The sequence below is a fragment of the Hemicordylus capensis genome, chromosome 2 (genome assembly GCF_027244095.1).
Source record: "Hemicordylus capensis ecotype Gifberg chromosome 2, rHemCap1.1.pri, whole genome shotgun sequence".
Taxonomy (NCBI): Eukaryota; Metazoa; Chordata; class Lepidosauria; order Squamata; family Cordylidae; genus Hemicordylus; species Hemicordylus capensis.
The window spans coordinates 324192316-324209835 of record NC_069658.1 but is presented as its reverse complement, the minus strand read 5'-3'; the positions used below and the strand labels follow the sequence as shown (position 1 = coordinate 324209835).

At 45.9% G+C, this 17520-nt stretch overlaps 1 protein-coding gene across 3 annotated transcripts in view; it reads left to right on the top strand.

The window, feature by feature from the left end:
* The first annotated feature begins 14388 nt into the window (after nucleotides 1-14388).
* MAPKAPK3 (MAPK activated protein kinase 3) overlaps nucleotides 14389-17520 on the top strand; it is a 118187-nt gene continuing 115055 nt past the window's right edge. Inside the window, exon 1 of one of the 3 annotated variants that reach the window (XR_008316244.1) lies at nucleotides 14389-15588. The gene's annotated coding sequence lies outside the window, so the exon portion shown is untranslated. Of the gene's footprint in view, nucleotides 15589-15667; nucleotides 15779-17520 lie in introns of those variants that run through there. The other 2 variants (XM_053296427.1, XM_053296428.1) reach the window with 2 other exon arrangements.

Here is a 17520-nt window from a genome sequence, read left to right as displayed (position 1 = left end):
TAGGGACGTGATGGAACTGGTTCGGTACCTCCTTAGGGAAGTGCTGAACCAGCTTGGGTGCCTGCAGCCAAACTGGTTTGGCGGGGCAGGGAGCAGTTCCCTTAAGAAGCAAGTAAGCAGGTCCTTACCTGCTCCGCTGTTGCCCTGCCGCTTTTCCGGGCGCAGTGCTCACTCTATCAAAGGCTGTGCATGGCTGTGACACTGTTTCCTGCAGCCTGTGCAAGACATTGGTATGCACATGGTCGCTGCACATATGCGGTGGCCATATATGCATGCTGACACTGCACACAGGCTGCAGGGAACAGAACTGCAGCCGTGTGTGGCCTTTGGTAGGGCAAGCGCTGCACCCAGAAAAGCGGCAGGGCGGCAGCGGAGCAGGTAAGGACCTGCTTACCTGCTTCTTAAGGGAACCGTTCCCCACCCCACCCACGGCTGCCCATGCCCATTTGGGCACATACTACAGATCATATAAGAAGAGACGTTAGCAAAGTGCAAAAATGATACAAGGGGCCACAGCCGTCTATTTCATTTCTACTCTATTTCATTCCTAGTAGGGAATGTTTCAGTGGGGTAGGGAGCAGCACCTTTAAGCATGACTAAAACAGGTCCTTACCTGCTCCTCCGCCGCTTTTCCAGGTGCTGCGCTGCTCAGAAGTCCACCCACGGCAGTGGGGCTTCACCAGCAGCTTGCATGTGACAGCAAGACACACATGGCCACCGTGCATGCGTGGCAGCCAAGTGCATGGTCAGCATGGTGTTCCTGACCATGCACATAGCTGCCATGCATGTGCATTGGGTATGAGTGTCTTACTGCCATGTGCAGGCTGCTAGGTGAAGCCCCATGGCCATTCACAGACTTCTGAGTGGTGCAGTGCCACGCCCAGAAAAGCAGTGGGGCAGCAAAGCAGTAGATAATTACCTGCTTTACTCATGCTTAAAGAAATGATTTGGCAGGCCACACCAGATCAATTTGTGCACATCCCTAATCCCTAGGCCTCACAGCAAATTGGAGTCTAATATCTATAATAAACTTTATATGATTTATACAGCAAATGTGTCTACTACACATAACTGAAGTTTTCCAGTGCATTTTCTAAAATATGAGAGGGGAAATGTAGGTTTCCAAAGACAGCAGGGGAATTAATGGGAAATTAGTAAAGGGTTCTAGAATGGTGAGGCAGCTATCTGTAGCTATGATGCACGTACTGAAAAATCAGCATATTGGCAGATCTAAGAGGCCACTATGGAGCACATGGAAAGAGGCAAATGTGAATTTATTATGCCCATAGAAATACAGCAGCATGGTGTGTGTGTGTGTGTGTTTGCGGGGGGTAAAGCTGGAATCCCTAATAAGCGCAGGCAACCAATTAGTATTTGCAATTGATCATCGCATTTGTGTAACTTGCATGTACAGACATATGAATAAACAAGTCAAAGCGCTAATAAGAGCAGCAAGTTAGAAGCTGGATCTTTGACCTAATAGATATGGGTAAAATATTACCAGCAAGAACTTTGTACTCATTATCTGAATTATTTTATCAAGGTGCATTGATAAATGCAACTTCAGTATAGTACTTCCTGTTCAGAGTTTTCCTGTGTGTTTTCTGGTATAAAGGTAGCAGCAGCAGAATTCTCTAAATGCAGGAATAGTTTGGGTTTCATTCAGAGGTGCTATTACCCCTGGACTTCGGGGCCAAAGTCCAGGGCCTCCAAACCCCCTGGGGGCCTCCAAACCCCTTTTAGTTTGTCCCAGGTGGTGTGGTCACATTAAAAATGTGTTGAAAATACTGTTTGTGTGGGTGGGGGCCCAGGGCCAGATTAACATAGTAGCAAATGTAGCATTTGCTACGGGCCCCACGTTTTCTAGGGCCCTGCACGCCTGGCTTGAATGTCTGCCCCTTCTTTTGCTCTCTATTTGGTGCTCTCTGCTGACTCTCCTCAGTGCCCGCTGCTGCCCATTCTCTCGAGGGCGTTTAAGCAAGGTCTTCCTGGCACCATGGTGTTGATTGGGTTATCTATTATGTTAAGCAGCACGGGAGGGAGTAGTAAGAACAACAATAGGAACAGATAGCTTGCAAAGGGGTCTGAAAGATAACTTAATTGCCAGGGAGTTGGTCCTTATTTGTTTAAACTGTAAAAGTTTTTAAAAACATACACAGAGAGAGTAAAGGAAATAAAAGCAGTTTAGATTAAAAAAACAACCAACTATTAATGCCGGGCAGAAGAAAGGAAGCTAAAGAAGATGCTAGTAGAATGTTGCCAGCGTTTTCTGACTGACTGGGAGAGGGTAAAGATAAACAATGAGAATGTGTACCTTTAAGAGGAAAAAGAAAGCCAGAAGTAACTCAGATGCACAGCAAGAGGAGTCTCAAAGTTTAGTGGATCATTTGAGGGGAGCTTGGAGGGAGATTATATTATGGTCTTGTTGGGTGAGGTCACTTATATCCTCCTTTAGTATCTAGTGCTGTTGGGAGGGAATTTGTGATCATTGCTTTTCAAGGAACTGCCAAATTTAAGGTGAGCTCCTTTCCTCTCCTCTAGAACTGAAATAACTACTGCTGCGTTGCCAACTTCATTAGCTTTACATTGGGATGCCCGTTGAAATTGTCCAAAGATAAACGGAGGCTGCAAACCTAAACACACTTACTAGAGAGTAAGGCTCATTGAGTTCAGTGGGACTTACTTCTGAGTAAACATGCTTAGGGTTGCAGTGAATGATTTGTGCATTTCCTCCTTTTAATATTAAGCATGTTAGTGTAATTTAGATTGAAAGAGGCTGTGCCTCCTGCCAAAAGATTGTCTTTTGGATACTTTTGGATACTTTTCATGGAAGTTGCTAATGCACCTCATCATAATCACATTCATTTGCAATGCATCAACTATTTTAAATATACATCTGCTTTCCTGTGAGGCTTGCACAAGAGGTTAAACATATATTCTTAATATTGTCAAATGGCCCTTTTAATGTGATGGCTGCTGGGATCCAATATGTTCTGCACACATTGGAATCAAACATCCACTGTTGTGTGCCAAAATTGCTAATAGGTTCAGATTTCTCAAAGTACAGAATTCCTGAGAACCTTTTAATTTAAACATTCAGAGTTTTGTTTCCCACCCCCTTTCTCTTTGTGAAAATAACTCCAAAAGAGAAGCCATGGTCAGGAGTCACAAAAGTGTGTGTGTGGGGGGGGCGTGTTTTGCAAAGTTTGTTGACTGGCTGGCTCAGCTGAGTGGAGGCATGGGGCGGTTGGTGGGGGTGCACTAGGCAAATGAAATAATTGAATTACTTTACTATGCAGGTAATTAATTTATGTTTCAATATTTATGTGCATTTTTAAAATTTGGGGCCCCTTCATAACATATGCTACAGGCCCCACACTAGCTTAATCTGGCCCTGTGGGGGCCCCTCCAAAAGCCGTTAGGTCCAGGCTCAAAAATCACCTAGGTGCACCTCTGGTTTCATTCAATATCATAACATGCCTGTAGCTTTTGTCACTGCATTTAATTGGAAAAGACAGCAAGCCAAAGGTTGCCGGTTCGAATCCCCGCTGGTATGTTTCCCAGACTATGAGAAACACCTATATTAGGCAGCAGCGATATAGGAAGATGCTGAAAGGCATCATCTCATACTGCACGGAGATGGTAATGGTAAACCCCTCCTGTATTCTAGCAAAGAAATACCACAGGGCTCTGTGGGTGCAGGGGTCAACATTAACTTTGCGGCACACTTTACCTTTATTTCTTCCCCAAATAGTGAGGCTATTCCCATGATCAACGGAAAGTGGACTAAGGGAGCTTAGCCTGCTTTCCGTTGATTGTGGGAACCATCGGGCTTGTGGGAGAGCCCAGTGCTCCCAAGGCAGCTAGCCCGCTTAGAACATCCTCCTCTTAAATGAGGTTAACGGAGCGAGCGCTCTGTTAACCTCATTCCTTTGCTCATGTGTTGCTGCGGTGCTCGCTCGGTGACACATGAGTAGACCCCTGACCTGGAGGCTGCAGCCAGCCGCCCTGGCTCGGGGGTCTTTCCAGGATGCCCCATGCACTCACACGGGCCATCCTGGAACATCCAGGGGCCACACGGCCCCTGATCCCCACAGCCCCCACCAGCTCCGTGATGGAGCCGCCAGCCGTGTGAGCTAAACCCGCTCTCCCCACAGAACCCCGTCAGGTGCTTCGCACTTGTCATGTGAAGCACCTCAGTGTGTGTGGTTCCAACATTATTTTCCTTTGTGCTGCAACCCATGTTTACATCCTTCACCTGTTGCTCATAATGAAAACATGCTTAAATATCTCAGAGTTTACTTCCCCAGATATTGTGTTGCATATGTTTCTAGTGGAATGTCCATTGTCTTTAGTTGTAAGTAGACTTTTCCCTTTGATTACCTCCCTCCTGTAAGTTCCAAGGGCTGATCTTGTTTTTCTGAGTGCTCCTTTTTCTCACAGGGATAGAGGCTAGATGAGGACAGAAGGAAAGACCAAGGAACCAGTGGCAGCTGGGTGGTTCCTGGGATGGGGTGCGGGAGGGCTGTAGGCAAGGCAGGTGATGGGTGGAGCCACAGGTAGTGAGAGGTGGAGCCAACTGTGGACAGCTGCAGAGGTGGAGCCAGGACTAGCCAGGGGCCTTCGCAATAACTGGCAAAGTGCAGATTTGTAGCTAATGAATGGGATCAAAATACAAACACAGGCACGAGCACACAAAACTCAATTGCTCATCAGCAGAGATACAGAGAAATTTGGAAAACATCAGTTGTTTTATAGTGTTTAACAGGACTACCCAAGTGTGTAGATTTGTATCTGACATGGCAGGATCAAAAGACAAGCACACCAGGGATGGAGCCACCATTGTGCAACAGGATTCAAAGAACCGGGCTGCCACGCCCAGGGACTGTACCTAACACCTCAGCTGTGCCCTTGCATCTGACGTCAGAAGCAAAGGGGGCATGGTAGGGTTTGCAAATGGCACCGTGCACCCTATTTGCGAGTAAATTAGAGCCAGCATTGTGCTTGCAGCAGCGGCAGGGAGTGCCTTTCCATCAGGGGTGAAGCTGTTACGGGCACATGTACCCCAACCTTTGACTTAAAGGTACCAACTCAGAAGTATGTGGAATTCAGGCCTGTGTCTGGTTCCATTGTATTAAGACAGAAATTAATGCCTGGACGCAGGGTGAATGGACACCCAGATCTGCCTGGGTAATGCCTGGTAAAATAATTTGTAGAGGCAGGGGTAATCTAGCATTGGTTATCAGTGTTTGTGGAACTCACAAGAGACACAATAGGTCAGGCTTAATTACCAGTCTCACACTGCTGAAATTAACTTGCTGTCCAGTAATCCCCTTACCTAACTGACAGGATGCTTCTGCCTTAGTCAAATGTATTGATTAACTTGTCTCACACATGTACCCCTTTTTATGTTACTTTAAATATTCTCTTGTTATAGTTACACACTAGATAGAGGTACACAAGAGATAATGTAATTGCTGTCTCACACAAATAGAACTAATTCTCTCACTAACTCCTGACTTTTAACACCTTTTGGGAAGGGGCCCATTTGCAACTCAGTGATGCAGATTTGCTTTGGGCAATGTCCCCTCCTCAAGATAGCAGCTAACAGAAGATGAGCTTAAGATCTCTCTGGACTGACCAAATATCCTGAGCTAATGTTGGTAATTAAAAGACAATATTCAGAGGATAGCAGGAATAGATGCCTTTTGTGATCCAGAAGACTCAAATGAACATCAAAGGATGGAACCACTATAAGAAGGAGTCTCTGGACATGGCAGATGCGCAGTCTTGTGCCTATGGGCATCTTGTGCCTACATGCAAGATCTGCTCATAAGCAATCCCAGAGTTTGCTGCTCAGCCGCGGGGCAACAAGCAGGAACTCTGTCCATGGACAGGAGCTGTCTGTGACTTCCACTGCGCAGTGGGAAGTCAAGACTTCCCCAGCCATGGTGCTCTGACTCAGTGCTCTGAGCAAACTGCATGCTTGATCCAGAAGCTCCTGTCTCCAGCCCGAAGCCTCGCTCCTTCAGCTGAAAAGACCCACCGCTCTCAAAGCCTCTGATTCTGCGTAATATGCTGCCTACACAAGCCTTGGATCCCTCCATCCTTCCCTTCCTTCTCCCCTCGTCCCTCTACTAATTCCTGATCTCACCAAACCATGCCAGTCCTCAACCTTCCTTACCCCTGCCCTTTTTCTGTCTATATCTGAATTATATTAGGCTTTAGGAAGATTTAATACACACACATATGTTAGTTAGGAACACTGGTTGAATATTGGTGCTGGCTAGGATGTTCTGTTTAAATACTGTTATAGAATGTTCTGCTTTCTACTCAGCTAGATTGATGTTGTTATTCCTTTATATTCAATAAAGCCCATTGAATCCTTTTAGGATTGGTTTGATCTCCTTTCTTCCTTGTGCCCAGATCCTACATGGTCACTATATAAAAGAACGTGGTCACTTGGTGACACTATGAGACAGGCCTAATTTTATATGCTAGCTAATGAGCATATTTAGTATATAAACCAGGCCTGGACCGTAACAAAGCCACCATTGGGCCAACGGTTTCAAAGAACCCGGCCGGTGACCCACCCAGGGACCACTCGGGAGCTAAACTACCGCCTCTGCATCTGACGTCAGACGCAGGTTGCGTCTGACATCAGATGCAGGGGCGGTAGTTTAGCTCCCGAGCGGGGGACACTCAGGCCCTTTGGGAGCTAAACGAAGGCTGGCAAACACAGCGCCAGCCTAACTAGCTCCTGAAGGGGCTGCGCGGCCCCTTCAGGAGCTAAGACTGGCGCTGCCTTCGCAACGCAGCCCAGGAGCGGCTCTTCCCTGCAAGGAAGAGCCGCTCCTGGGCTGCGCTGCAAAGGCAGCGCCAGCCTTCGTCTAACTGCCGAAGGGGCTGCGCGGCCCCTCCGGCAGTTAAGCTGCCTTCAACTCCCGAAAGGAGCCTCAAGGCTCCGTTCGGGAGCCAGACCACACCCCCTCGCGTCTGACGTCAGACGCGGGGGCATGGCTATCCCCTGCGTCTGATGTCAGACGTGGGAGGTGGGGCTATCGAGGCACCCACCGTGGCCGCACACAGGCTGCCTGCGGGCTGGCTACGCCCCTGCTTTCCATGCTTGTAAAGGCAGGGAGACGTGTTCCTGGGCAGGCTGGAATCCAGCAATAGCTGAAGCTTTTCAAAAACAGAGCCGCATGGCGAGAGCAGCAGGGAACAATGGAGGGAGGCAGTAGGCACACAAAATGGAGGCAGAGATGACATGGCTGACTGAGAAATTTAAAATGAGCACATCCTACTTTGCCCATAGATAAGATCTGCCCCTGCAACTTGCAAGGTATGGGTCTGTTCCTCCATCCCATCTCTTCCTTGAAGGACTGTATCTGAATGAAACAGTTCCTGTGAGCAAAATGTTACACAAATTATACACTCAGTGACTAGCTATGGAGTATAAACTCTATTCCAGTCTTCTTCATTCCCTCTGGAATCGTGCACACATCAACTAAGGGGCAAGACATACCACCCTTCCGTATTGGGTGCAAATCCATTGCAAACTGGCGGAGATACAGCAGTTTAGGTTTTTAACTCCTAAAAAAAAAGTTTCAAAGTTTTGGTGACCTTTTCTCACCACAGATAATGTATATTTTTAAATGCCTGATGTCTTTTTAGCATTGCCCCCAAATGCAAGTCCATAAGAGACTGGTGCCATCATTTTCTGGTTTGAAAAACACCAATTTAATTATTTTGGTGTAATTACTGTTCAAAATCCCCATAACAACAGTGAAAATAACTAAGGAAAAGTTAGCTAAAAGGAGGGCTATGCGAAAACTCAATTCGGCTGTCTGAATCATAGGCATCTCCCTTTAAAATCAAGGCTTAGGTAGCCCTTTTAAAGCAGAGGCAAGCAATTCTGAATTAGCTCCTCCTCCACTCACCACCCTCCCAGCGCTCCCCACAGCTAGCGCCCGTGTGCCAGCGGTGACTCTCTCAGTTGCCCCTGTGCCGCACCAGCATGCACATGGCCTCTGTGCATGTGTGGCAGCCATTTGTATGGCCAGCATGGCGTAGCTATGAGTCTGCTTTAGCTAAGAGCATAACTGAGTCTGCCCACTGAGAATTCTGAAGCCAAAGTTGGGAGGGGCAAATCCTAGCAGTTTCTAGCAAGTGACTTCCTAGTTCTGAATGTAGGTGCCTGATAAGGACAGTCTAAGAACATTCTGGAACTTGTATAGTTAAGCAACCATTCTTCTCCCTGACTCCCTCCCTTTCCTTGGCATTTGTTTTCTCCATCTGCCCCCTTTCTCTCACCCCCCACCAAAGTGGGAGAAGGAGAGGCCCTCAGCAAAGCTTGGAATAAATTATTAGAAAGTAAGTCAATTGATTCTACTGGAGCTTACTTCTGAGTAAACACCCATAGGAATCAGGACCAATCAAGAATGTGGGTTCTCTCCCCCCGCTTCCCAGCCCCACAGCAAAGCATAGAAGGGAGTAGCCCCATTTATCTATCTGGGGCTTGGTAAAAACAAGGTCCTTGATCCCCCATGCTATGAAGTTCTGAAGTAAGAACTTCAAGGAAATCCTAAAAATAATTCCCACCCAGCACCAAGAAACCACCATTCTGGTGTAAACTGCTCTTGAACATGGAGGTTCTACATTAGAGCCAAAATGGAAGCTTCACTTGGCCATGCTTAACAAATGAAGCCTCCATATCCACAGGTGGTTTGACTCTCATGTAGAACCTCCATGTTCAAGGGCAGTCTCTACCACAATAATAGATTTCACAGGGTGGGAATGGTTTCTGGGGTTTCCTTGCTGCACTTCTTTGGAGTTTCTGGAAGCATGTAGTTCAGCACCGTGAGAAAGAGGATGCTGGGCTGGAATACACATGCCTTTTCCAGTAGTATTTTGATAACTGGACCTGCAATTCTATGTGCACACCGAGAAGGAAGTCAACTCCATTAAACTCAGTGGGACTTGATTCCATATAATGAGGGAACAATTAAACAATCCCTGGGAAATGGCCTTAGGGAAGGGAAGAATAATGGAAAGGCCCTTTTAAAAATGTGAGCAGAAAAAAATGTTAAAAATCCTGAGAGATAAACCCACCGGCACTCAGATTCTTCTCAAAGAATCTGAAATTAGCCAAAGCATTGTGCAGGGCATAAGATCTGTTAGTATATTTAAAACAAAAATGCCAATAATCCATCCTCTCCTACTTTGTAGAGAATATAGCAAGAAAGAGATAGTGACTGACATAATGAGGAACATTACTCAAAGTAATCCTATGGAAATTAAAAGAACATGCTAACTGAGCAGAGAGACACCTTTTTAAAGTGGTGATTCTTTTTATTCAGCAGGAGGAGAGCAACTGGCCCTATCCATCCCCAACACAACATCCTTCAGTGCAGGGGCGTAGCCAGCCCGCTGGAGGCCTGTGTGCGGCTGCGGCGGGCACCCCGATAGCCCCGCCCCCTACGTCTGATGTCAGACGCAGGGGATAGCCATGCCCCCGAGTCTGACGTCAGACGCAGGGGACGTGGTCTGGCTCCCGAATGGAGCCTTGAGGCTCCGTTCGGGAGTTGAAGCTTAACTACTGAAGGGGCTGTGTGACCCCTTTGGCAGTTAAACTAAGGTTGGCACTACCTTTGCAGTGCAGCCCAGGAGCGGCTCTTCCCTGCAGGGAAGAGCCGCTCCTGGGCTGCGTTGCGAAGGCAGTGCCAGTCTTAGCTCCTGAAGGGGCTGCGCAGCCCCTTCAGGAGCTAGTTAGGCTGGCGCTGCGTTCACAGCATGCAGCCAGGAGCAACTATTCCCTGCCTTTGCAGGGAAGAGCCGCTCCTGGCTGGCGCTGCGAATGCAGCGCCAGCTTTCATTTAGCTCCCAAAGGGGCCGCACGGCCCCCACTCGGGAGCTAAACTACCGCCCCCGCATCTGACGTCAGATGTGGGGGGCGTGTTGGGGCCACTCTCATGGCCCCTGACTGGTCACCGGCCCGGGTTCTTTGAACCTGTTGGGCCAATGGTGGCTCCACCCCTGCTTCAGTGGCTGTTGATGAAGGGATGCTATTTGAGTGTTCAAAGCAGGCCAGTCGCCAGAATATTCCAGCTAGGAATAATGGAATAGGACTCTGGTTCTATTTTGTTGGTTAGGGTTATACCTTACCTTATATTTCTTTTTTAGATTGTGAACCCTCTGGCGACAAGGAGCCATTTTAAAAAATTATTTATATCTATGTAAACTGCTTTGGAAACTTTTGTTGAAAAGTGGTATATAAATATTTGTCATATTTGTATGTTAAGGAATGCCTAATGTCCTTTTAATGTCAGTGAAACTACTTTGAGTAAGCCATTATCCTATCAGCCATCAACCATTAAGTGGAGGCCTGAGGAAGAAATCTACTCTGTCTATGCTCAGAGGCTATGTCAAGCTCAAGAAGGACTCCTATCAGTGATGAGTCATTTCTGCAGTGTGCTCAGAGAAGCTGCCTACAAATGATTAAAAATCTGTAACTTTCAAAACCCAGAAAGCTAAGAAAAAGATTCTGGTAAAACCAGAAGTTCTGATGGGTTACTGCTGCCATCAGATCTCTCCTAAAGGCTACTCTAAACAGGAATTGGAGTGATCAAAGATCCTCGTTCGCCTTTTCCTCCTTACTAACAAGCAAGTGCATAAATCCAATTGTTCTCCTAGGCATCTGTCTGTATGTGGAGTTAACTGTTAATTTGGCCAAGCTCTCATTGAGACGTGTTTAGCACCAGAGAAATCCCCCTTCTAGCCCCCCTTTCTCCTGCTGGGTTAATAACCACCCTTGGAGGCTTGTAAAAAGTAAAGAACAGTTAAAAAAAACCAAACAAACTGCTTTTTATTAAAATTACTACAGACTAGTTCTATCTGAGGCTTTTAGCTTTTTAGATACACTTAAAAATACTTAGTTTGTTACAAGAGTACTTCAAAAGCGCCCAGATGATTCTGGGGTGGCACACTTTGAAATCTTAGTTGTAAAGAACAGATATTTAGGACAATGCTAAGCACACACACAAAGAAATATAAATTCCTGACATGGTCTGACTAAACACTCTTTTCCTATGCTAAATTCCCAAAGCCAAAGCCCTGGCTTCCTGTCCTTGAACTCGCCATACTCCTGATGAGAATCAAGCCTCCTGCAATCTTATCGTACTAGGATCTACAATCATCCTGCTGCAGCAAACTCCATTGCTGCATGTCCTCTATGCTCCTAGCAGAGAATTCCTTTCTTCTTCCCAGAATTCCCCCTGCAGCTCTCATGTCCCACCATGTAGACTGATTCATTGAGCCAAGGGGTTCACCAGCCTGTCAGTCAAGACAAGGGTTCACTTCCTGTTATCTCTTTAGAGGGTGGGAAGACTGGTCACTACAAAGGGGCTTATAAAGCATAGATTAAGTCACTATATATGGTAAAAAGGTACAATTCATAGGGTTAAGGCCTACTATTTTAGTCAGATCGGCTTAAAGCCTACCATTATTTTGCTGACAATACCATCCTGAGGGAAATTAAATCAAGCAGGATAACTGTGAGGTTTATTGGAAATTTCTGGGAAGAGAATCTGTGGTTTTAGAAATGATTGTGAAAGCATTTGTTGTTTTTAATTATTGTTTCTGTTTGTGTTTTTAAGAAGAAAAAATGAAGAACCTATTTAAAGTGAACACTAATTGTCTGCTTCTTGTTGTGTCTTTATTCATTGCTAAATAATCATGAGGTGGGATTATACTGTTACTATTACAGAATCCACTCATTTCATTTACTTGTGTTTTTTCAGGCAGCGGGGTATGGGGAGTGTAACTTCTTCAGCTAAGATAGTTTTACAAAGCTTTTGGTGTTCAACATCAGGAAGTTCTACCTTATCATTTGGGTGAACTCTTCCCCACAGTGTCTAATCAGATTTTCCTTTTAAAACGCCTGGAAATTCAGTAATCCAAAAACCTTCGAGTTAAGATGCCCTAAAAAGAATGGAGATTGCAAGTTAAGACACCCATCTTAACTTCCGCGCCATATAAGCTGTAAAGACTTTGTACAGTCTGGTATATGATGATAGCTTTAGAAATGAGGCCCCATGCACCCATACTTTGCCTTGGCCTTTCAGCTGGACATTGGGCTGGGGAGGGATGCATCCAGGCAGACATTTAACAGGTGCGCTTTCCCTAATCACTTCCTAGAGATGCCCCTGATGGATTTCTGTCTGATGCATCTCTGATCAAGGCAAAGTGCAGGTGCACAGAGCCACATTTCTAAAGCCATCATCACATACCAGACTGTACAAAGACTGGGCAACTTAACTTGCAATTTCCATTCATTTTAGAACATGAGTAAAAATGTCAAGCATCTTAACTCTCATATTAAACTAAAGGTTTTTGGATTACTGAATATAATATGCACTGTATGGCAACTTTACTCCCCTCTATCTTTGGCCAGGATAACGTGTGCCACATGACACAGATATTAGTGGTTATTTTGATAGTAACTTTTTTGAATAAAATGCACATTCTTTTCTTGTGGAAGAGGTTACCTTTTGGGGGGAAGAAAAATTATGTTGACCAAAATATTTAAATGGATGTCATTATAATGGATTTTTGACATTCTTACAATATTTTTTATTTGCAAGAAATAATCTGGAAGTACAGATTAGTGAGCTCTACACAAATATTGTCCAATTATGTTTCAAACTATACAGATTAACTCATGGCCTAGAGTTATTCTTGCTTTGAAATCTTCTCATTCTTGGTTTAGAGCAGGTGTCCAACTGAAAAAAGGAGCTTATCATAAATTAGATGGCAACCTGTTAAAGATAAGGCATTTAAATGTCAAACAGCTCCTTCTTATGCTTCCAGAGGACTGCTGTACCAAGGGTTGTCTAGGAGAAAACATCCACCAGATGCGGTTTCTCCTCATCACAGCAACGTTCTGATACAAAAAGCTGCATCTGGTGTTTTCCACTTTTATACAATGCTTGAAAGATACAGGAATCCCCTCAGGGTCTGGATCTGTCAACCTTTCTTTCATCAGTACAGGGCCTTTCATCTTTTTTTTTTTTTTAAGCAGCATTAACCCAAGCAAGTGCTCATCTTCTAATGCAAGGAAAGAGGATTCATTAGTATTTGTAACTTCTGTCCTAACCCATATAGCTGCTGATGCGCAGAATGTAAAACTGGCTTGATCCCCAAGGCATTTAATTGAATTCTCGATGGGGCTTTATACTCCTCTCATTATCATAGTGTCTTAGTGCCTCCTATTAGTGCATTAAACCACATTAACATCTGTCAAGTGTGGTTTGTTCTTCCTCTCATCTTCTCCCCACTGAAGTGGGTAAATGTTAAATAGTGGGTAAATGTTCTATATACTAAATGTTCTATATACTAATCTACATGTAGTGTGTTTCCCTAGTGCCCCTTGTTCTGATAAACACACAACAGTTATTTCCACATGACGTTAACACTCATGAAAAGATTCAGCATCTCACAGCCATCTCAAGCCATGTTCAGCACTGACTGGCAGTTGCTGTGGAAACGGTAACTTTTATGTCTCCACTGAGCATTTAAACCCCCAAACAAAATGTTGCACTCTTTATTTTGCCTAGAATTGAGAGCCTGCCTTGATTAATCAGTATAACTATCCAGTTAATTACTTAAATAGAGATGGGGAAAAACCAACAACACTCCAGTTAATCTCCAGTGGCTTTTCTGCATGTGGGGGTGGAGAATTTTGTTCTAGAGCAGTGACCTACTGGTAGTGGTGCTGGGAGCAGCAAGCAGAGACAGGAGTGCTGTGGAAGTTGTGCCCCTTTGGGCTGCATTGATATTCTGTATAGTAGCTTTTAAGGTCAATTACTGATTCAATCAATTTGTTAACATAGCATGGTTAATTGCCTCAGATCTAGCTGTTCATTATAATTATCCAAGTAGCATGCTGACCAGTAATCACTGTTATGTGGAGTAAACCGGGATGCTTCAGGATTTCAGTGTTTGTAAACAAATCTTTTTGCAAGGCAATGCACAGGGTTGAACCTCAGTTGGGGCTTAGCAGGACTTAAGCCCCGGGATCTGCATCCAATGCTAGGGATCATCTTTTTCCAATTCCAACACGCCTCTGTGCATCGCAGAATGTGTTTCCCCCATAATCAGCGAAAAACGACCCCAGGGCTCAGTTATTGGGGAACGGGCATTACGGCTTCTAGGACAAGCAGTGTTACTCTAGCGGGCTTGAGCCTCAATACCTCTGTTTAAACATTTACCATTCTGAGGTGCACCACTGTTTTCTCGCACTTCAAAGCGACAGAAACGCGTTCGCCGCAGCCTTGAAACCTGAAAGCGTGCAGCAGTATCACACTAATTGGCCGCATGATCCTCTTGTCACCAGTAGGTGTTGCCCTGCTACCATCTCAGAAGCGCACTATGTGTGAAGACAGTTGCTGAAACCCAAATCTAGAAGATAACGAATGAATGAATGAATAAAACAATGGGTTCGCTGTAAGCAGTCTCTTTTCCTGAGGAACCTTACGGTCCAGGGAGACCCTTCATATTTATTTCCGTTCTACCTCTTATTTATTTATTTTTTAAGTTATTGTTTCCTTAGAGGACGTAGATGGATGAAGGGAGGGAAAGGCTTTGCTCTTCGGGCTCATCCCTCTCCGATGCTCTTTGTTCTTAGTACACGCTCTGCTATGGGAAAGAAAAATTAACCACGAAACAAACCAAGCAGCAGTTCTTAGGACATTTCAGGAGCAACCATTAAAAGCGGGGGGAAGGTGTCTCTCAGCTGTGAAATGAAAAGTCTCAAAGTAGGAGGAAGCGTTCGGCCCTATTTTGCCCGCCTACAGACCGCCTGCTTGTCGCAAGACACCAGAGCCTTCCCGCCGAGATTCCGTCAACGGCCCCCTCAAACGGCGGGCTTCTCGGTGCGATTTAAGAAGCCTCCCGTCTTGATTGTTCACACAACCTCGCTACCCGGTCGGTGGCAACTCCTCCTTCTTTATCTCGTTGCTTCCCGTCCCTTTCCGGGAGGTTCAAGGCCCATAGTAGCAGGCACAAGGCAGTGATTTAAGCGCACACACTAAAGGCGCCAATCGTTCGAACAGCAGGGCCGCCGCGCTAAGGTTCCCTTTCTTTCCTTGCTCTCCGCCTTCGTAGTGACGGGAAGACGAAGCACGAAGCCTGGTTTTGCCGGTGCTCAGCCAGTCTCCGTCCCGCCCGCCCCCGCCACGAGCGGCGCCCCCCGGCCAGTCGCCTCCTCGCTCTGCTTTGCTCTCCTTCTCTCGCCCCATTCGCGGCCAGGTGTCCCGGAACACGCGCTGCCACTCCTGCTGCTTGCCAAGTTGCCACTCCCTCCTTCCTCCTGGCGGGTGTCTCTGCCGGGACCGAGCTGGGCCGGGCCGGGGAGTCACATGAACGGCTGCCTCAGCCTGTCCTACGCGCTTGAGGAAGAGCCGTGGCTGGGCCTGGGGTGGCGATAGAGGTGTCTGTGGCCGCTGGTCTCCGTCCAAGCATCCCCTCCCTCGCCACTGGCTTGAGGGAGTAGCCGAGCGACCACCTGTGAGGAGCATGCGCCCAGTGCAGGTAACAGCCACCCCTCTCTTTGCGGGAGCTTCACTTATTCGTTTCCCACGCTCTCACCCCCGCCTTTATCCGCCCCCCCCCCCCCGCTGGGCACCTGCAGAGTCTATTTCCTTCAGTTAGAAATTTATGATGGCTCTTTGCTTTGAAACCGGAGGTGAGGTTAGGGTCCCGGGCCTTTGTCTGTCCACAGGTGAGCTACCCAAGTCCGGTACTCTAGAGAAGTTTACCGTACCTCATTGGCATACTTAATCTCATTTTGGTACTTTGGAGTTAACTCCTGTGGGTTGAGGACGATCGGGTTCAGATGGTAAGGGGGGGGGGCTTTTGTTTCTTTTGGAGTTGCCTAGAAGGGAGAGCCTTGCCAGGTATAGCTTTTCCCATCAGTGTGGCCCCTGGCAGCACCTGGGGAGAATCTCCCATGGAGCTCCTACAGATTTGAAGGACCCTCAGGGTCTAAACCTGGCAATTGTAGGTAAGTTCTAGTAAGCAGTGAGTTAGAGCTGCAGATCTGATCCATTGAGATGTTTCCCCCATTAACTTGGGGATCTTCTGTCCCATCTGCCTTACCTCATTAGGTGAAGAAGTAACATGCAGGACAGGTATAATAGGTAGGATTTATTTCCATCTGAATCTTGTGCACTGGGAAGGGAAATGGAGGAATGCATTCTTAAGACTCAAGTTCTGCTATTTTTTGTTGTTAATGATACCTGTATCATTAACAATGTCTTCTTTTTAACAAAGCAAAAAGTTGTTATAGTGGTTTATAGAGCAAAAAGGTAAAATTATAAAAAATTTAAAAAGCCTTCTGGAAATGTTTGTGGGTTAAAAAGAAATACACCATCAAGAAAAACCATTGGGAGGGGTGCTATGCTGGAATGAACAGGGGCAGTTCCTCTCCCCCTGTTAAATATAAGAGTCACCACTCTAAAAAGGTTAACCAGGTTAGATAACTGAAATGAGTGCAAAAGTGTTGCGTTTGTAGGTTATTTAGTTTTCTAAATCACATTAAAGGATGTTCTAGTGCAGGGCTCTCCAGTTGTTGAGCTACAATTCCCATCATCCCCAGCCACAATTTATACAGCTGGCAAGTATACCCCATTCTAGCACATTTATTTATTATTAAGAGAGTTGTTCTGGTTACCAGATCTTTCATTTGGAATCCCTGCCTGCCCATCCCCCTCATGTCCAATGAGGAGGAGGGGCAGGTTGCTCACTGTTGAGAGAGAAACTCTGTGCATGTTTATAGACACTCATTATTACCTTCCACGTCTGTGTCAAATCCTGGAATTAAAAATTATTGTCTGAGACGTTGCCCTTTTGTAGACAAATTAAAATAGAAATTGTGGATTAAAGTAACTTATGTTTCCATAAATTAGCATGTCCCTTCCCCCCCACCCCATTTTCTAGTGCCTGTTGGATATCTTGGGGTGCTTTCAAGCAGCAGCAGCTTCAGTCACTGTTGTTGTACACAGGAAATTGAGCAGGAAGTGCCTAAAGGAAAAGGTGCGCCTTAGCACAGGAGTCCTAGTACTGTCATTCCTTTGCTAACTATACTGGTCACTGTTATTCTGTTTGGTCTAGGAGTGATTGTATTGACATAGTCCCCATCTGGTTTGCAGATGTCTGGCTCAATGATGGATTCATCACACCCAGTTCTCACAAACACTGTTTTTTAGTGAGTGCAGACTCATTCAGTATCCCAGTCAGGTGGCTGAAATGAGGTTGCTGAGATGAACCCCTCATGCCAGTTTTAAAGCTGTGGAGCAAAAGCTCTTCTTGGGTTAAATACTAATCAAAGCATGCTTTACTGCTTTACTAATATTAGTTCTTACTTTTACAAAAATTTAGGTTAGCCCAGGGTTGCCAACTTTTTTTCTGACAAGGTGCCTGTGCCTTTAAAAAATGTCATGCTAGTCAGAAATTCAACAGGTG